The sequence below is a fragment of the Falco biarmicus genome, chromosome Z (assembly GCF_023638135.1).
Source record: "Falco biarmicus isolate bFalBia1 chromosome Z, bFalBia1.pri, whole genome shotgun sequence".
Lineage (NCBI taxonomy): Eukaryota > Metazoa > Chordata > Aves > Falconiformes > Falconidae > Falco > Falco biarmicus.
The window spans coordinates 46,617,118-46,635,051 of record NC_079311.1 but is presented as its reverse complement, the minus strand read 5'-3'; positions in this window follow the sequence as shown (position 1 = coordinate 46,635,051).

The following is a 17,934-nucleotide window of genomic DNA, read 5'->3' as shown; positions in this document are numbered from 1 at the left end:
AAGAAAAAAAAAAAAAAAAGAAAAAAAGAAATCATTGTCATCATTGAGATGTAGGTGAAAATCAACACATTAAAATCTGCAGGTTTAGATACTCAATGTTTTCAAAATTTAATCTGGCCTAGTAATTTGCATTGCACATCAGACATACGGTGACTCACAGTAATTACTGACATGAGCACAGAAACAGAGACTATCTGCAAATAGGCTGTGCATCAAAGATGAACACAAAGCTGGTTTATTCTTATCATTTGACCCTTTTGGGAGTCAGTAAATGCATACTTTAATAATAACCTGGTTTCCAGAAAGATGGTCCACAGGATTATTCCCGCTGCCAGCCCCTGTGAGCTGCCAGATAACTCCTTCAATTGACAAGAGTGTGACCAGAGACCCATATGGCCCTTTTCTTACCCTTGCATTACCATGCAATAGGTTGGCTTTCCCTGGGCTCCACCTACACACTCTGATACCCTGTTAATGTGATGCAATTTAACACTATTCTGATGACAAGGCGGCAGACAGGCATTTTTACACTCCACAATTAAAAGAAAAAACAGTTACATGTACTACAGTGGCATGGGGATGGGGCTTGATATGCACAGCTAAAAGCAGGAAAAGAAGGGAGCATGACAAACCTTCCCAAAAGGCATTTCAGATGTGAGAGCAATAAGGAGTTTAATCTTTTCTTCAAAACTGAACTGCAGGTAAAAGGTGGGGAGAAGAAATCAAGCCATATGTCATACAAAATCCACTGCCTACACTGTGAGAATTAATGTGAAATTTTGATTAGGGAAAGAGGTGCAAGCAGAGTGTCCAGACACTGGCACCAGGTAAAATGCCAGCCAGAGGTAAACAAACACAGACCAGTGGGCTCTGCCTATCTTTTCTCTGCAGTTTCGAGCCTGTAACCAGACAACAGTCCACTCATTTCCTTTAACAAAAGCCAAAGTTCAAAACTGTAACCTCCCCAAAGTCACTAACCCACCAGCCTAGCACAAGTACTTTACAAGCATGACCAGTTTTACAGTTGAAATGACTCCATGTATAAAGGGGACATGGGAGCCAGAAGTGTGGAAAGCCTTCCACCACCCTCCTGCCCAAATCCGGACACAAGAAAAGGCAGTGGTGTGCCTTTGTCTGCTTTCATTCCTAGCGCACACACCAGTGCTGCTACAAAAGAGCTGCAAGCTGGAAGGGGACTTGGTGCATTCCTGTTCATCTGCTCAGCCAGGAGCCAGGCCAGAAGCACACACTAATTCCTGGCTGGCTATTTAATAGCAGCATCAAGGCAATAGGAGAAAACTGAAAATTGGTGGTGGGCTTGAGTGTGCACTGGCTCTCTCTTTATAAAGGGAATGGTAAAATAAATCAGTTCAGCTTTGGATGTGCCAAGCTAAGTTTGTAAGTTATAATATACAACATTTTAATTTGGTGTGGCTGTTTTTCAGTGAAATTTCAGTGAATGTCACTGAAATTTTTCAGTATTTCTGTTTAAGGCCACAGGGCTGCTCAAAAGCCAAAGCAGAGAGCCTTCACACTAGTATGAATGAAAGCAAATACAGTGAATATGTGGATTAAATGGCAGGGTCATGATTTCTGTATCAAAGGAGAGGAACATGAACAGATTCATCAACACCCTCTGCTATGGAGGATTGCATCACTGTGAGATGAGAAAAGAAGTAGTGCACATGGCCACCATGTGCAAGTGGGGCAGGAATGCTGGGCAGGCCATGGCCAACATGAGAAGGCAGACAAGAAAGTCATGCTTTACCTCTGCACTGTCTTTCCATGATCCTATTTTCAATAAATGTTTATGGGAGAGACACCATAGAGGAAACACCCTCTAGTTGCCCCAGGGGAGGTTTAGACTGGATATTAGGAAAAATTTATTCACTTAAAGGGTGGTCAAGCACTGGAACAGGCTGCCCAGGAAGGTAGTGGAGTCACCATCCCTGGAAGTGTTCAAAAAACATCTAGTTGTGGTGCTTAGAGGCAAGGCTTAGCAGTGGACTTGGCAGTCCTGGGTTAATGGTTGGACTTGATCTTAAAGGTCTTTTCCAGTCTAAATGATTCTATGAAAAGCTCCATATACAGCATCAACAAAATGCTTCTGGTACACTCCCAGAGAAGTCCTAAGTCACTTGAGTCACTTGGGCCATTCTCAGGATATCTGTAGAGATATCGCTGGTATATTTGAAACCTTTCCCAACTTTCCCCATCCCTATTTCCAGTGCAGTAGACTTAATCAAATCCAGGCCCAGGCTAGGAACCTAAAAAATTATTTACCGTCCATTCAGTGTAGCTCAGTCAATACAGCTTAGCACCTCTGAGACTGTTAAAGCCTAAACTGAAATAAAGCCAGATAAATTGGTTAGATTGTGGGTAAGCAAGCACCATGAGGATTTTCCCATTGTGCTGTTGAGTAAACACAGAGGAAAAACAGCTCAGGGAGGACCTTCCCTGTTGCTGCTATGATACCGTTCTGCAGGCGGTGTAAATCGGATCTCCAGCACACAGTCACCAAGAGGCTGCCCTGCACCAACTGGCTCACAGCCTCACCAGCCATGGGCAATCCCCTGCTTGTGTGCTGGCTGGCAGCAGTGCTTGCTTGCAGCCAAGGAAAGGTCTGGCCACTCCTGTCTTTTTGCCACAGAGCAGAGTCCTAGAACCTGAATTTATAGTAGAAGAAACTGACGTAAATCCACACAGCACTTGGGTTAATTTTGCTGTGCAGAGGGAAGCGATTGATGCCCAATACTCAGTCACAAAACTTTCCAAGTGTCTGTAAGGGCAAGGTGAGATATTATGACCAAAATTTCACATCAGTGTTGTTTTCCATGGGAATTACTCTGAGAGGCTGAAACTACACGCAAGAGTTATGCTAAGATCTGTAGCTAGAATTTCTATAGATTTTGTATTTTCCTTTCATTACTACAGTATCATTAATTTATATTATTTTATAATTTTATTAGTAATGACTTTAATGTTTGCTGCACTTAGATGAACAGTCTTCAAAACGTTCTGGGATAGACAGCCTCAAGTATAGAGGGTATATATACTGTTTCCTTTATTAACAAAAAATTGGTATTTTTCCTAGTATATAGCAAACAGAAGCAGAGAGTGACAAAACACAGATTATAATCTCTTCATGATTCATAGGTCCTGATGCCCTGAGACTGTTAATGTCATTTCTTATGTTTTGGTATCTTTGCATCTTTGGTACCTTCCTTTGGAAGAAGTACTTATTTTCATTACCTGTTAGCCATAAAATCAACCTCCCCAAAAGACAGCAACTGGTATTTGGTATCTTCTGTCTGCTGGTATTTCCACAGGGTTCTGATTAGGCTCAGTAAATGCTACAGTTACCTGTCTTTGGCCATATTCTGTCATCCTAATTGCAAGTATGCAATGCTCAATACTGTTCGTTTTGCTCTGCTACAGTCAGCGAGAGTTTCACCATCAATTACAAAAGCAGCCAAGTTACATATGTAATAATATACCAGCCCTAATTGTACTCCCCTATTGGCTGAAAACTTTTATAATTATTTGTTAATCTCAGTTACATCATTTTAACTACATTGGGGTCATCATTTTGAGACTGATGACAATCACTTTTATGTTTATTTTGGTTCTTTGGATGACTCAGCCGATTTCCTAAGCAGTCCCACTACCCCCATCCACTCTGGGATTTGATCCTATCACTACTTTGCTTCAGTTCCACTTTCCTCATTATGTCTCCAATATCGATGAGTATGCAGGTCAATTGACTGGGCTGTGCACTTTCCACCTCAAGTGAAGTGGGCCCCCAAACTGAACCCTGCACCTCAGTATCATCCCAGTTTGTACCTGACAAGAGGCCCTGGGTAAGAAACAGAAAGTGGCAGATATGACCTGTTGGCATTTAGGCAAACAGAAACATTTAATAAGTGGATTTACTGGCAGATTCCCAGGCTGCCTGTATGCATCAGTAGCACAGGAGTGCCCAAGTTCCTTGTCCGATCTCCATTCTCCCTGGCAAGCCCATCCCATACGGCAGCACTTCCACTCTTAACTCTTTTTTGTCAAAGATTGTGCTTTTTCACTGACTTTAGGAAAGCACTTTTGATCTCATATGGTTTCTTAATTTTCAAAGGACATGGGAAGAAGGTTAAGATTGCAAAGTAAATCGAAACAAATTACAAGATGACAGTGTTAATGTTAAGTCTGCAAACAGGTTACAAATGCAGACATCTCCGTCTTTACCCGAGCAACCTTCCCCTTATACAAAGTCTGCTATATTACACCAACAAATCATTCCTGTTCCAGCAAAGTACTTTTGGTACTAATGTAATAAAACCTCTCTCCTGTTCCTTTTACAAATGAAAGAAGCCACATGGATGAAAACATGGTTTTGTCTTTATAAAAGTGCTGCCACCAGGAGGGTCTGTAGCACTGAGTCAGTCTGAGATAACATCACCAAGACACATCTGTAGCATAAACTTGCCCCACGATTAACTAATCCCTAATTTGGCTAAGAGGCAGCTGAAAAATAGGGTCTCAACATTAGCAGTTGTATCTGCAGGCCTTATTAACATGCTGTCTACTTAAGTGTCCATCAGCTGTTTTTATCACTTTGTGTGGACTGGTGCAGTGAAAAAATCCCGAGTATAAAGCTATAATTTTAAAAAGATAAATATGACACAAACATAATTTTAGGTTATTAGTTTTACTTTAGATGTAGCTTTCTTCTTTGCTAGTAAAATCAAACTTTGTGGAGCTCTTCCATACTCTGTATTTATCTTTGTTTCATATTTTATGAGCTGTAGTAACAATTTTCTTCTAAACACACAGGTGTATTGCCTCTGTCTTGGAAAAGCTGGTTCCTTCTTAGCAAGGGAAAGAAATGTTTTCAATACCAAACTACACTCTTGGGTGTAATTGACTAGTAGGAAAGAAGGTAAGAGACTAGGCTAACAAAGATGGCATTTTTAATTACTTGCTGAAAACTGACCACTTACGAAAGGTACCTGACCACTGGATTGTCTTGCCAGGGGAAAAAAATAATAAATTCATTTCTCTTATGTGTAGCTAGTTGGGACATACTGAAAGCTTTCTTCAATGTGTACAAAAGGACATTGTATTCTTTCTGATGAGATACTGATGGTAAAGTCTTGTGAAAAAGCACGGCAAATGCTCTGGAAATGCCATTACTTTAAGGACCTCAATTTCCACAGGACTAATAATCCAAAGCCCCAAGAGTTCAGTGCAATCTGACAAATTTTCAGTAAACTTCTCAGTGGCTATCTAGTTTTAAAACCCACCTTAGTCATAAACTGTGAGATTTAATAAAATGTGATGCTAAAACCAGAGGATAATAGGAAGGTTATCAACAGTGGAAACCCAACAGAAGGAACAACACAAAAATTCAAAAGTACATGAAACATTTAAATTAAACCCAGGTACTGAAAACCTAACAGGTTGAAAAGATATATAGGATACTTAGACATACTGCAAAACCAAACAAGACAAGACAATTATAGTCCAAAGAATGAATATTTCTTTGTAGTTCTTGCAAATTATATATTTTCCCATAGGATAAATGTTTATGACATCATTATTATTATTATTATTATTGTTGTTGTTGTTGTTTACTGCTGCTACTACTACTATTACTTTTTATTATTATTTTATTTTAATTTATTTTATTTTACTGTTGGAATGCTGACTTTACAAAACTGCAACAAGCATTTTCAGGCCTACGATGACAGAGTATGCAAGACCGCTGACAGGCCACAGTGAATCAAGCTGAAGTGCTTGGGGAGGTGTAACTGGCAACACTCAGGACAGGCCTGGAAATCTCCCTCAGTACTTACATATTGAATGCCAGCTCTCAAAGAAGATTCTTCCTGTCACTGCAGCTTTCAACCTCCAGAGTATCAAGTGATCAGACTTAACCAAAGTAACTAAATTGCCCAGTCTCTGCCAGTCAGCACAGTAAAAATAGCGATCCAATACCACAAAGAGACTCATACATATAGTATTGTAATTCTCAGGATTGTACAGTGTCTAGAAACAGATGTAACTGTTTGTGTAAACTAGCAGGGAGAGGCTAGGCTAATTTTGTTTAAAATGGAGTGCTGTGAGTACTGAGGCAGTCTCCTAGGGATAAAGCAAGAGGCAGGGCACCAAGGCTCCGCGGGTCCTTCTTTGATTCTCCCACTGTCATAATACATGTGCATGTCCCAGTCTCTTCAGTAAACGTGTTCAACTAAAGTTAGGTACATAAATCCGTATTTAGGTAGCGACTTGCTTTCTAGAAGTGTCCAGTGTAATTCCCACTTTGATCCCAGTACAGCAGGCCTTCTTCAGCCCAGGAGAGAAATGCATCTTCTCCCTAGCAGCTAGGGCTTTCTAAAAGACGAAGTCAATGTAATGAAATGATTAGCAGGAAAATAGCTATGCATTTTATGATCAATATTATAGCCAAAATATTGTAGATCAGTTTTGCAATACCTGGATTTTTTTATTATTTCAGATTAAAATGCAAAGGAGCTTGCAGCATTACCCAAAATGGCAGAACAGTCTGGCAGGTGAACCTGGGTAGACAGCTCTCCCTGCTGCATCTGCATTCCCTGCTGTATCATCATCTTACATTGAAGCCTAGGTAAACACCTTCTTTACTCTTTTATAAACAAATTATCTTTGTTATTTTATTTGTAGTAAGACTACCAGAGGGAAAAATGGAAGTTAGAAACTGATGCCATCAGACACCTAGAAGGGGTCAGGAATGCACAAATCTCCTAGTGCTGAGGAATGAAGAGGCAGGTAACATGAAGTTTTCTCTAGCCTCATGGTGCTTTTGGAGTGCAATGAAGGAAATGCTTCCTCAGATTTGCTAATTTTGCATATTCATTATGTTCCAAATGACATTCTCAGCAGTGGTTGCATGCTTTATCCAAAAATATCTTACTTCTGGAAATGCAACATGAATGACAAACTGATATCTTAATGAAAATGACCTCCATTTGGTTACACTTACAAGGCTTTTAAGGTAGGCTACGTTATAGTTTAAATGCTTGCCAAAACAAGCAGACAGACACTTGTGAAAAGAGTCTGAGGCAAATGGCTTGTAAGTGAAAGATTTTCATGAATGTTTTTATATTCACAACTTAAGCAAACATCTTCTGTGCCTCCACAGCAAGAACACTGGACTGGAATGCAAAGAATTCATTTGCAGAAGACCAAACTGGCCACTACATGAAACCAGTGGCTGTGAAAATCAGATTAATACACATCTTGGTTTTCCTGAATTGCTACATACCTCTTAGAAGTCACTTAAGTCAAGATCTTCAAAAGCTTTTAGGAATTTTGGCTTGACAGAGCTCTAGGTGGTGTACCTTGGATACCTTGAAGGACACATACTAGGCTCACATTCAAGGTGTGGCTTGCAGGAACTTTGCCAACACACTTTCTTTAAAGGATATCTCTGTCTGGTTGCACCAGACTGCTAGGTTCTCTGGAGAAGTAGTGTTTTAACCTCTGTGTGAGTTACAGCAGAAATACTAGGGTATACAGCGGAGACATTTTAGCTTTCTGGAGTGCTTGCAAATGTACCGTTACCTATAAATTTGGTGTTATCAGTTAATGAAACTCTACTAATAAGTAACTATGTGGTTACAGAGAAGTGCCTGTTAAGTCACCTTAAAACTGCAATAGGTGCTACCATGCCATTTCGTATACATGCATACACTATAGCACATCAAAGTACTGTAACTGCATTTTCCACATGCCACAGAACATTTTAAAAATTCAAAATAGTAAGCAGGATATCAGAATATTGTTAGCACATTAGTTAAAAGGGGATGTACGCTTTTAGTTTCACCAGGCAACTTTTATACCAGTGCTTTCTGAAGGTGATAGGCTTTACACAATACACAAATTTTCAGTTACTGCTTACTGTCCCAAAAGAACATTTTAACATAAAACCCCCTAACTTTGTACAGAAAAATTATGTGTGTACTGATCACTGTTTTTTCCAGGCAGGCATGTATTTGTGGCCATCATTTTCAGACACAAGAGAATTGAACCAAAGCTCAAACAAACTCTTTTTATGTTCCCAATACTGAAGTAGTCTGTCCTCAGTGCAAAGATGTAAACAAGAGAAAGGGTGTATCAGAAGAGAAAATCAGCCCCCACCCTGTTACTTAAAATAGGTATTGTTTCTATTTAAATGTATGTCCATCTAATGTGTCTGAATTTTTTTTGTCTTTATTTGTTTAGTTTATTTTGAAAGCACACAAATACTGCTTTTAAACTATGTATTTTCCTGGGAAGCCAAATTACATTTAACAGTTTGCTTCGTGTAACAAATACTTTTCTTTGGTGTACAAATTACATGGATTGTTAGGTACACATACCTAGCTCTGAGATCCAAATAAAACTATAAAAAACATATAATACACAATGTAAATAATTCTATAAAAGAATATAATAATATAAATAGCTCAAAATCAGGGGCTATCAAAAGCTTATCCCACAAAAGGTACTTTCACGCTCATTGAATAGTTAGCATAATTCCTATCCCTAAGTTAAGCACTGTTGAAAACTTAAGCAGGAAGCAAATTTTCAAAGACCAATAACTCTAAGTAATGCTTTGTATAATGAATAATCTATAGTATTTTAAGTAAGCAGAACTCTTTCTTATTCCTGTTACTGGGTAACCTTCTCATCCTGCTATGCAAGTTTCAGCTATGCCTTTAAAACTCCGGCCTTTTAAATGTTCCATATTAGTCATAAAATAAATTTGGCCTCTATACACCCAACACCCTGGAAACCCATTCATTACAGCTTTGCTAGTATTGCATGAGTCTCCATATGGCTGCAGATGTAAAGCTTTTTCCTTTCTATTTCATTGATCCAGTCTTAGCTCCAAGGCATAAGAATTCCTGGGGCTCTTTTGTGTGGAGGATTTAAGCAACTTAAAAGGGTAAATTTCTTTCATGGTTCCACCAATTCACATTAACAATTTTCATTCTCTGAGAAAATTTACTATAGGTTGGTTTTGACCCAATACTGTGGTACTCATGGGGTTCCCACAAAACAGCGCATGAAATTGTTGGGTTATAGGGAATGGAGATTAGAAGTTATTTTCTGAGCGAACTGATGAATTATCCCTGAGCTCTTCCCAGCATCAGAGAAAATAAAAATAGTATTGTCCTGAAAACTCCTGTGAGGAGAAAGATAAAGTTGTGCTGGTTGTGGTTTTTTTTTCTTCCTGAAACTGAATGAGAACATCCACAGATCATTACCAGTGGTGTCCTGCCAAATATTTACATCTCTGTGGTAAACAAATCATAAGCCACAAATACAAATTAGCTCAAAAGAATCCCACTCTGAAAAGATAGAAAGGTGACCTAATCCAAATTAAAACCTCCCCTTATTGCAGGAATCTTTTGATGTCACACAGAAATCTGAGTAATTGCTCTGCCCTGAAGAAATTATCTTTCATATCAAATACGTCCCAGTATTGGTCAAAAAGGATTAGTTTACCTCTACATCAGACACCAAGAACTGCATTAAGAGAAGGCAAACTTTGTTCACAAGTAGAGCTGGGTATCCTAGTAGGGTGTGTACAGCTGCACAGACCCAAAGAATTTGGCCATCACCAACTGCATTACACGAATCAGGACATTACCCTGCTGTATTGAACAAACAGGCACTGCAAACCCACCTGCTTTCATAAGGCAGCTTCTCTGCCTACCTCAGTCTTCTACCTCATCATTTATTAACATTACACCCATGACATCCACCTGTAAATATTTTCCTCCTCTGTGAAAAATGAAAACATATTTCTTGATTCTCCCAGACTGAGACCAGGTCACATTTCAGGCTATCTATACCAGGACACATGGTCATCCCACACCACAAGTACAGTTTAATCTTTGCCTCGGAGATGCCCCAAAATACAGAGAAATCTGACAAGGAAAATTAAGGCAATGTTTAATTGTCAGATTAAATAACATAACAGATTGGGCAGAAATCCCTTACAGTCTGAGTGACGGTATCTGTATCCTATTTAAACATAGCAAAAAAAATATAGAAAATTAAAAGATTATCAAAAGAAGTGAACGTATGCCACTAGTACTGCAGTTTTCTCAGGAGAATCATTGTGAGGAAGAGACGTGGCTGAATAAAGCAAACAGCCTGTCCTCTTGTCCCTTTAAAAAAAAAAAAAAGTTAAAAAAATAAACCAAACACCAAAAAAAAATAGCAGCTAACATGTTCTGGTAGAATTTGCTAACACTTCAGAATGACATCTTCAACAGTGCTCAGCTTTGCCATAACTGCTGTCACCCAGTTTACAGTAAATGTACATGAGTCACTGGAATTTTTACTTTTGACTGTGATGCAACATAAATTAAAATCATGCAGAGATTTTCTACATTTCAAATGTTAGTGTTTCTTAAGCACTTCTTACCAGCTATCATTCAGCTATTCTGAATCTCCACTGATGTAACTAAGACCAGAATGGGGTCCAAGAAAATGAAAAACTGAAAAAGAAGTCTGAATTAAGATTTGTGTATTTACCTATGTCATTTTTCAACCGAGCTGAAGTGAAGGTCTGTTACCAAAGGAAGAAAAAAAAAAAATCACCAAAAGCCAAAACTAAAGCATCAGAAAATATACTGAGAATCTGATTTATCTCCCAGATACACTTCTGATATAAGGGCTTTTCATTTTTATGTTATTGATGTACATTTTTAAGTGTAACACACTCCTTTTTTCAAAGAACTCATAGACAACCAAGACTGAAACAGACAACATAGAAGAATGTGATGCAAAATATGAAGCAACTAGGGAAAACTAAAGAGATATCTCAAGGGCATTACAGAGATAAACAGTAGAAAATTTTCTGAAGGTCATGAAATTGTTTACAACATCTGAAATTAATCTATTTATTATTTATATTCATTATGAAAAATTCTATAAAACTCATTTACTAGCAGCAAAGATTTCGGTAAATGAAAAATGTGCGTATCCATTTCAGGACACATGGCTGATGGTGTTGTTAGTGAAATTACATAAACTATACTTTTTGTCAAGCAACAGCCTCTGATTAGTAATTTGTAAAGTAGTATTTTTTATTAAAATGCTCATCTATCTCTACTTATATACCATTCTACAAATTCCATACTTTGGATATATGTGCTGGTTTCGGCTAGGGTAGATTTAATTTTCTTGTTAGTGTCTGGCATGGGCCTGTGTTTTGGATTTGTGCTGGATACAGTGTGATAACACCGGGATATTTTAGCTATTGCTGAGCAGGGCTTACCCAGATCCCAGGACTTTCTGCTCCTCACCCCACCCCACCATGAGCAGGCTGGGGTTGCGCAAGAAATTGGGAGAGGACACAGCCGGAACAGCTGGTCCCAACTGACCAGAGGGATATTCCAGACCATATGACATTATGCTCAGCATATAAAGCTGGGGGAAGAAGGAACTGGGGGATGGGAGGTGGTGTTTGGGGTGATGGCGTTTGTCTTCCCAAGTAACCATTACACGTGACGGAGCCCTGCTGTCCTGGAGATGGCTGAACACCTGCCTGCCCATGGGAAGTGGTGAATGAATTCCTTCTTTTGCTTTGCTTATGTGTGAAGCTTTTGTTTTCCCTGTTAAACTGTCTTTATCTCAACCCATGAGTTTTCTCACTTTTACTCTTCCGATCCTCTCCCTCATTCCACTGTGTAGGGAGTGAGTGAGCGGCTGCGTGTGGCTTGGTTCCCAGCTGGAGTTAAACCACAACAATATGTAAAACATAACTGTGTTTATAAAGCCAAGACTTAGTCAATGAAACATATTTCAGACAGACTGAGATACAAACAGCATATCCCAAACTCATACTGTAAACATATTTCAGCACATACCCTGTTCCCATGGACCGGCAGCAGAGGATTCTGAAAGATTCAGGAGGTAGAGAAAGGTCTCCAGTTTTATGTGCTTAAAAGCTGAACAATCAATGCTTAATACAACATAATCAATGTTGTCAATATATTTGAGCCTTGGTTAAAATGCTTTAGTAATTTCTTTATGAAAGAATAAATGTATTTTTTCAAATACAACTAAATGCTATGACATCTGAGGCACTTGGTGCACAACACCATGCTAATTCTCTGGGTTCTGTGAAATTCTTTTCTATAGCAGACAGGTTTGATGTATGTGATTGACTGGCATCATTTAGATCAGTGGTCTCCAAACTTCTTTGATTGCACATCCCTATTAGTGAAACATTTTTGAGCACGCACACCCAGTATTAAGTTACATGCATTGCTGAAGTCCTAAGATGTTATTCCTGCACACCAAAGGATCATCTTGCACACACCACTTTGGAGACCACTGATTTAGATGATCTAAGTATCATAAACAACTGCAGTGCTTTGGGTGACACAGACATCTGGGCTTCTTCCTTGCAGTGCTGCAGAAAACAGTTGGATGCAGAAATCTGTGGTCCCTATGGTCAGATATAGTTTGCGAGTCACAAGTACAGGCTATCAAAGTATGGATCATATTCTGCATGTTGATTGTGTTTTTAAAATAATGCAGCAATTAGAGAAACTAAATTAATAGCTGAGCCAGACACCGAGTAATCCACTAATACAAAACTATCTAAAGCATCAGCAGAAAACAAAGAACAAAAGTATTAAAGTATCAAAACATAAAAAAGAGCTCTTAAAGGGTGAAAACAAGACATATAAGAGCAAGTTGTGAGGACTTGCACAAAGAGTAGGTATACTATGCAGAATAGCCTGTGAACTGACATGTGTTTGAGAGCACGTTAAGTTCTGAAGGTTAAAATCATTTTGGACAAGACTGAGGTGCCATTAGCACAATGAGGAAAGGAAACTGAGAAGCACTGGCTAGGATCAACACAGCCAGCCTAGCTGAGGCACCCATTCACTGTATTCACAGAGGTTTCCAACTCGTCAAGGCCTGTTCTGGGCTGTTCAAGTAATGTAGATTACCTTTACCTGCTTAAGAATGTAATGTACCAGGGTTTCAGATTAATACAAAATATACAGATTTTCCTGCCTGTTCTACAGCTCAGACTTGCATTTTATCAAGAAGCAAACAGAACTGAATGCATTCAATTTGATAGTTAAAGCCCTAAAACGGCTTAGCACCTGACTGCCTAGCAGCGGATGGCTTTTGCCATGTAGCATTTCACTGATTAGAGTTTAATGAAGACAATAGACTGAGATGTTCAAAGAGAGTGCATACAACAAAGTATTTTCCACGCAAGCATTCTGGTGGGACAGCTTAGACAACTGGAGTGCTGTGGCAGATGGAGACAAGCCCTTCAGGAGAGACGGGCAGGGATGAGGAAGAAGTGGGCTGCCCTCCATGTGAGGGACTAGCTTAGATGTGTGTGGCTCAGGTCTGGGTAACAGCCTGTGGGTCAGGGTTGGAAAAGAGGTTGCTAAGTGTGACACTGTGGTGGAGTATGTAACAGACCACCAAACAGGATAAGGAAACTGATGAAGCTTTCTTTGAACAACATGAGGAAGGCTCTGCATCACTGACCCCCACCCTCATTGGGAAATTTAATGCATTGGGACACCCACGACACCAGCCATCCAGGAGATTGCTGGAGGTTGTTGGGGATAGCTTCCTGTTACACAGGTGCTGTATGGGCCAAGCAGGGCTGATGGACAGTGGGTGATGCTGTACTGGCCATGAAATAGTGGAGTCAAGTTCCTGAGCAGGGGGAGGGAGGATGATGTATATCAGAACACAGACCCCAGTCATTCAGGGAACTGGTAGGTGGGATACCACGAGACTCAGCTCTGAAGGAAAAAGGATCCCAGTGAAGTTGGTTGGCCTTGGAGGAAAGCATCCTCAAACACAAGAACAGTCCATCTCTACAACCAGGAACCAAGCAGACACAACACAAAGCCAGTTTGGCAAAACAGGAAACTCATTATAGAACCCCCAACACAAAAAAAGGCACCATACAGAGACACACAGCAGAGACAGCCTACAAAGAGAGAATCAAGAAGCACTGCCTGGATTTATAGGGATCATATCAGGGAAGACAAAGCTCATCTGGAGTTGGTACTCACAAGGAACATCAAGAACAATAAGAGCTTCCACAATTACATTAGTGGTAAAAAACTGAACAGAGAAAATAGTAACAACTGCTGAGTGGAATAGATGACTTAGTCATAGCAGACACAGAAAAAGCTGAAGTACTCAGTGCATTGACTTGAAGAGGTGAATACACTTCATTTCGCCAAAGCTGTATAAAGCGCAATTAAAGCAGAACTTCTCCCAAATAGAATGAGAAAAGTTCATTGAAATTGGTATTCATAAATGTGTCCTTGAAAACAAGTTTATATAAAGATTTGCCAGCAGAACTTCCTGTTCTGTAGTCATACAAATAATGATTCATTCTTTCAAACCCTCCACTGTAATAATAGTGGTTGTTATTATCTAGTTGCACCTAGGAACAGGGGCTGTATCACAATATGTGAAGTAGTATACAAATAGAGAAAAAGAGGATCACTGCCCCAAAAGCCTGTACTTTAGTGACTCTCTACATTTCTTCCACTGCCTACAATGAAGGTAAGACCATCAGAGTACGTCATTACTCAAATGTCATCATTACAGAAGGGGGGTGGGGGGGGTGGGGGGAAGACTACTGGCAGCCTTTTACTACCCTTCTTAGGCAAAAGTTTACAATTATGTACCATGAAGAAGACTAACATATTTTAGAGAAAAAGAATCTGTGGAAAAGATGAGCACTCATCCCTTGGTGTCAGACTGGTTACCATCTATCTCTAAAAACAATGTTATCTTCACCAAAACATTTCAGGGATGCTACATTTCATCTCAAGGCTCTGCAGAGGGCAGCTGCCTTTCATCCGGAGGTTTGCTCTTTCAGAAGAGTGCACAGAACCTGTCACCATCAGATTCCCAAACGAGTTATTTACTGCCCCCCTTCACCTGCCAAGGTCCAAGTGCCTACACCCTTGAACAATTCATAAAATACAACCAGGTACAACAGAGTATTTTTTACATGCACTACAGGAACTTTATCCCCTTCTAGAGTACATAAAAGTTTTGACTGGGCAGGGCCAGCTTGACTGGCAGATTCTCTAGTGTTAACCAGGTGGCTTTTGTTAAACATGTATCCCATTGTCTGGAGGTCCCACCAGCCACGGCTCTCAGTGTAGTCTTTAATAGCCCATCGTATTGTTCAGGTTTCCTGGAGGCTGGTGCATGACAGGGAATGTGATATATCCACTCAATGCCATGCCCTTTGGCCCAGGTGTCTATAAGGTTGTTTTGGAAATTATATCTGCTATCTCACCCCAGTTCTTTCTGGGGTACTGTGTCACCTTAGGACTTGCATTTCAAGGCCAAGGACAGTGTTCCAGGCCGTGGAATGGGGCACAGGGTATGCTTCCAGCCATCTATTCCAGACAAAACCATCCCCTCCAAATCAGCTTGCATGAACTTCACAATAGTCTTGAAGGTGCCGACCTCTTAGACCAGGGGTCCTCAAGCTTTTTAACCAGGGGGCCGGCACGCGGATGCAGTGGCAGGCAGCCATCTGCGGCTGCTTGGTTTCCCCCCTCCCCCCCTCCGCCCCGCCGGGGGGAGGGAGTGTCTGTAAATACCAGGGGCCGGACTGAGGACCCTCCCTGGGGGGCCGTATCCAGCCCGTGGGCCGTAGTTTGAGGACCCCTGTCTTAAAGGATAAGGTAATCTCTAAAATAGTAGGTAGAATCAGCTTTTTAGCATTGAATTAAGCAAAATGTGTGGCTACTTCTTTATTCCTTCCTTTTTTTCAATTGTGTGAGGGTTTGCTCCAAAGGAGAAGAAGAATATGATCAGCCAACTGGTAATGAAATTCATAATCAGCAACTTAAATTGAAAGTTCTCTTCTGTTTTGGGGCAATGCTGCTGCACTTTTGCTCCTGATCTCACAACATACCTAGATCTTGTGGGTAAATTTAGGTCAAATAAAAAGAAGAAAATAAGCAATAAAAATCTATTTTAAGAGACGCCTATTTCCTCTAAGATACTGTGTAGTGAGAGTGTGTCCCAATGTGACTCCAAAGCAAACAGACAGTCCTAAAAGTGTAAGCCTTAAAGTTAGAAATCTTGGGTAAATATGCACAGGGTCACAAAGGCAACTTTTCTGTGGCTTTGGAAACGGGAGGGCCTCCCAGTTCTGCAGAACCCCATAAAAAATGTGATACTCTTACATAATCCTGCACTCTCCTGGTTTCTAGGCCTGAGACTTGCAGGAAAAATACTGCCTTTCTAAGACAGCTTATCTACAGAAGTTAATAACCATGAGAAGAGTGTGTAGGCGAAAGACCTTAGTAGGGAATTCTGCCAACTTCCCATTCCTCTGGGGCTCCTTATCTTTGAGACAGACTTTGTCAACATACCTCCTGAACAATCACTCTGCTATTTAAAATTTACCTTGGAGAAAGCCAGAGAAGTTAATGGCTTTCAGCTGAAACTGTTCTGTCTTTGCCCTCTGCCCTGCCATTGTAAGAGATCAAAAATACTCTCCAGGGCTACTAGTAGACCAACTTTTTTTACCAAGAATTTTTACAATGAGATTTACTGTCCCTTTCAGGTTTGGTTCGGGTCATAGAACTTCTGCAAGAAAATAATACACATCTCAGCTTCTTTTTCCAGTTTTCCCCTCAAAGTGATACAGATATCCAGCTCTCAGAGTCTTGAAAGCAGTAATCTCAGAAGACTTCTCTTCTACATCTTACATCAGGAAGCTGTGCTTAAATGATTTCTTGCAAGAATTGAAACTTTTGTACTACCAAGTAGGAACTACCAGCCCAAATACTGCAGATCACAAAGACATAATTCCAAGCACCAGTTGCAGAGTAGCTGCTGTTCCATAGCACAACAGCAGCGCTCTGCAGCCAGCAGAGCACCTTGTACTTCTGCAGAGTGCCATGCTGCAGTATTGTGCCATTGAACTTAACCTGAAGCTTTTGGGTCTCAGGAGACATCTCTCTGACAAATAAGGAAATTACAAGCTCTAGTAGACACATCAGGCACAATAAAAGACCTTCTAACCATTTCTATGGTGTATTTCCCATAGAGGCATACATTTCAATTCTAGTTATTTTCTTCAGAATAAGTGGTTTAGAGGCCCTATGTGCCCCAACTGTTGCATTAGAATATCATTAAATGTGGCAGAAATTGCATTTAAGAAAAGCTGAATTACTCAGAACATGTATCTGAACCAACTTTAAATTTTACAGTTGAAGATGTTCTATCCGGAGGACATGTTTAAGAAAAATATATCATGCTTGTATGAATCCATGTATTTTCCACTTCCCAGGAATACTGCCTTAAAGAAAAAAATGCCCTTAGTTTAGTATGACAAAGCAAGTCATCAGCATCTACCTACTCAAGTGTTTTGAAGTCATCAGGTACACTGTGTTGCTCTCGGAGTAAGCAGGAAAGCTATAAGAAGCTTTATTCTCCTTCGATTTATTTTTCTTCCCACGCTACCCAGGCTTGCATGACCACCTAATTCCCTCTCTCCGATACCAGCTTCCCTTCTCTCTTACACATCTAAGTCAGTACCACATCCTCTGAATACAATAGCTTCATCAACATCCAGTAGACATGAAGTCTATTTATTGTATCTACACCATCTTTAAAACACAGTTTAGGCATGCTTAAGTACAGAAATATTTACTCTTGACATTCAATGACCCACAGATCTGCAAACCGGAATGCAAATCACAATCTGGTCTTCAGGTCCTCCCTGTGCTTCTACATGGTCACATCCAACAGCTCAAAACAGCAAGCCCTCAAAACATGAGTGCTGGGCTGGCAGACTCTTGGGCCCATGGGAGGCATGGCAAACCCCAGGGCAACCGGGCACAAGGAGGAATCCAATCACTCTGTTGG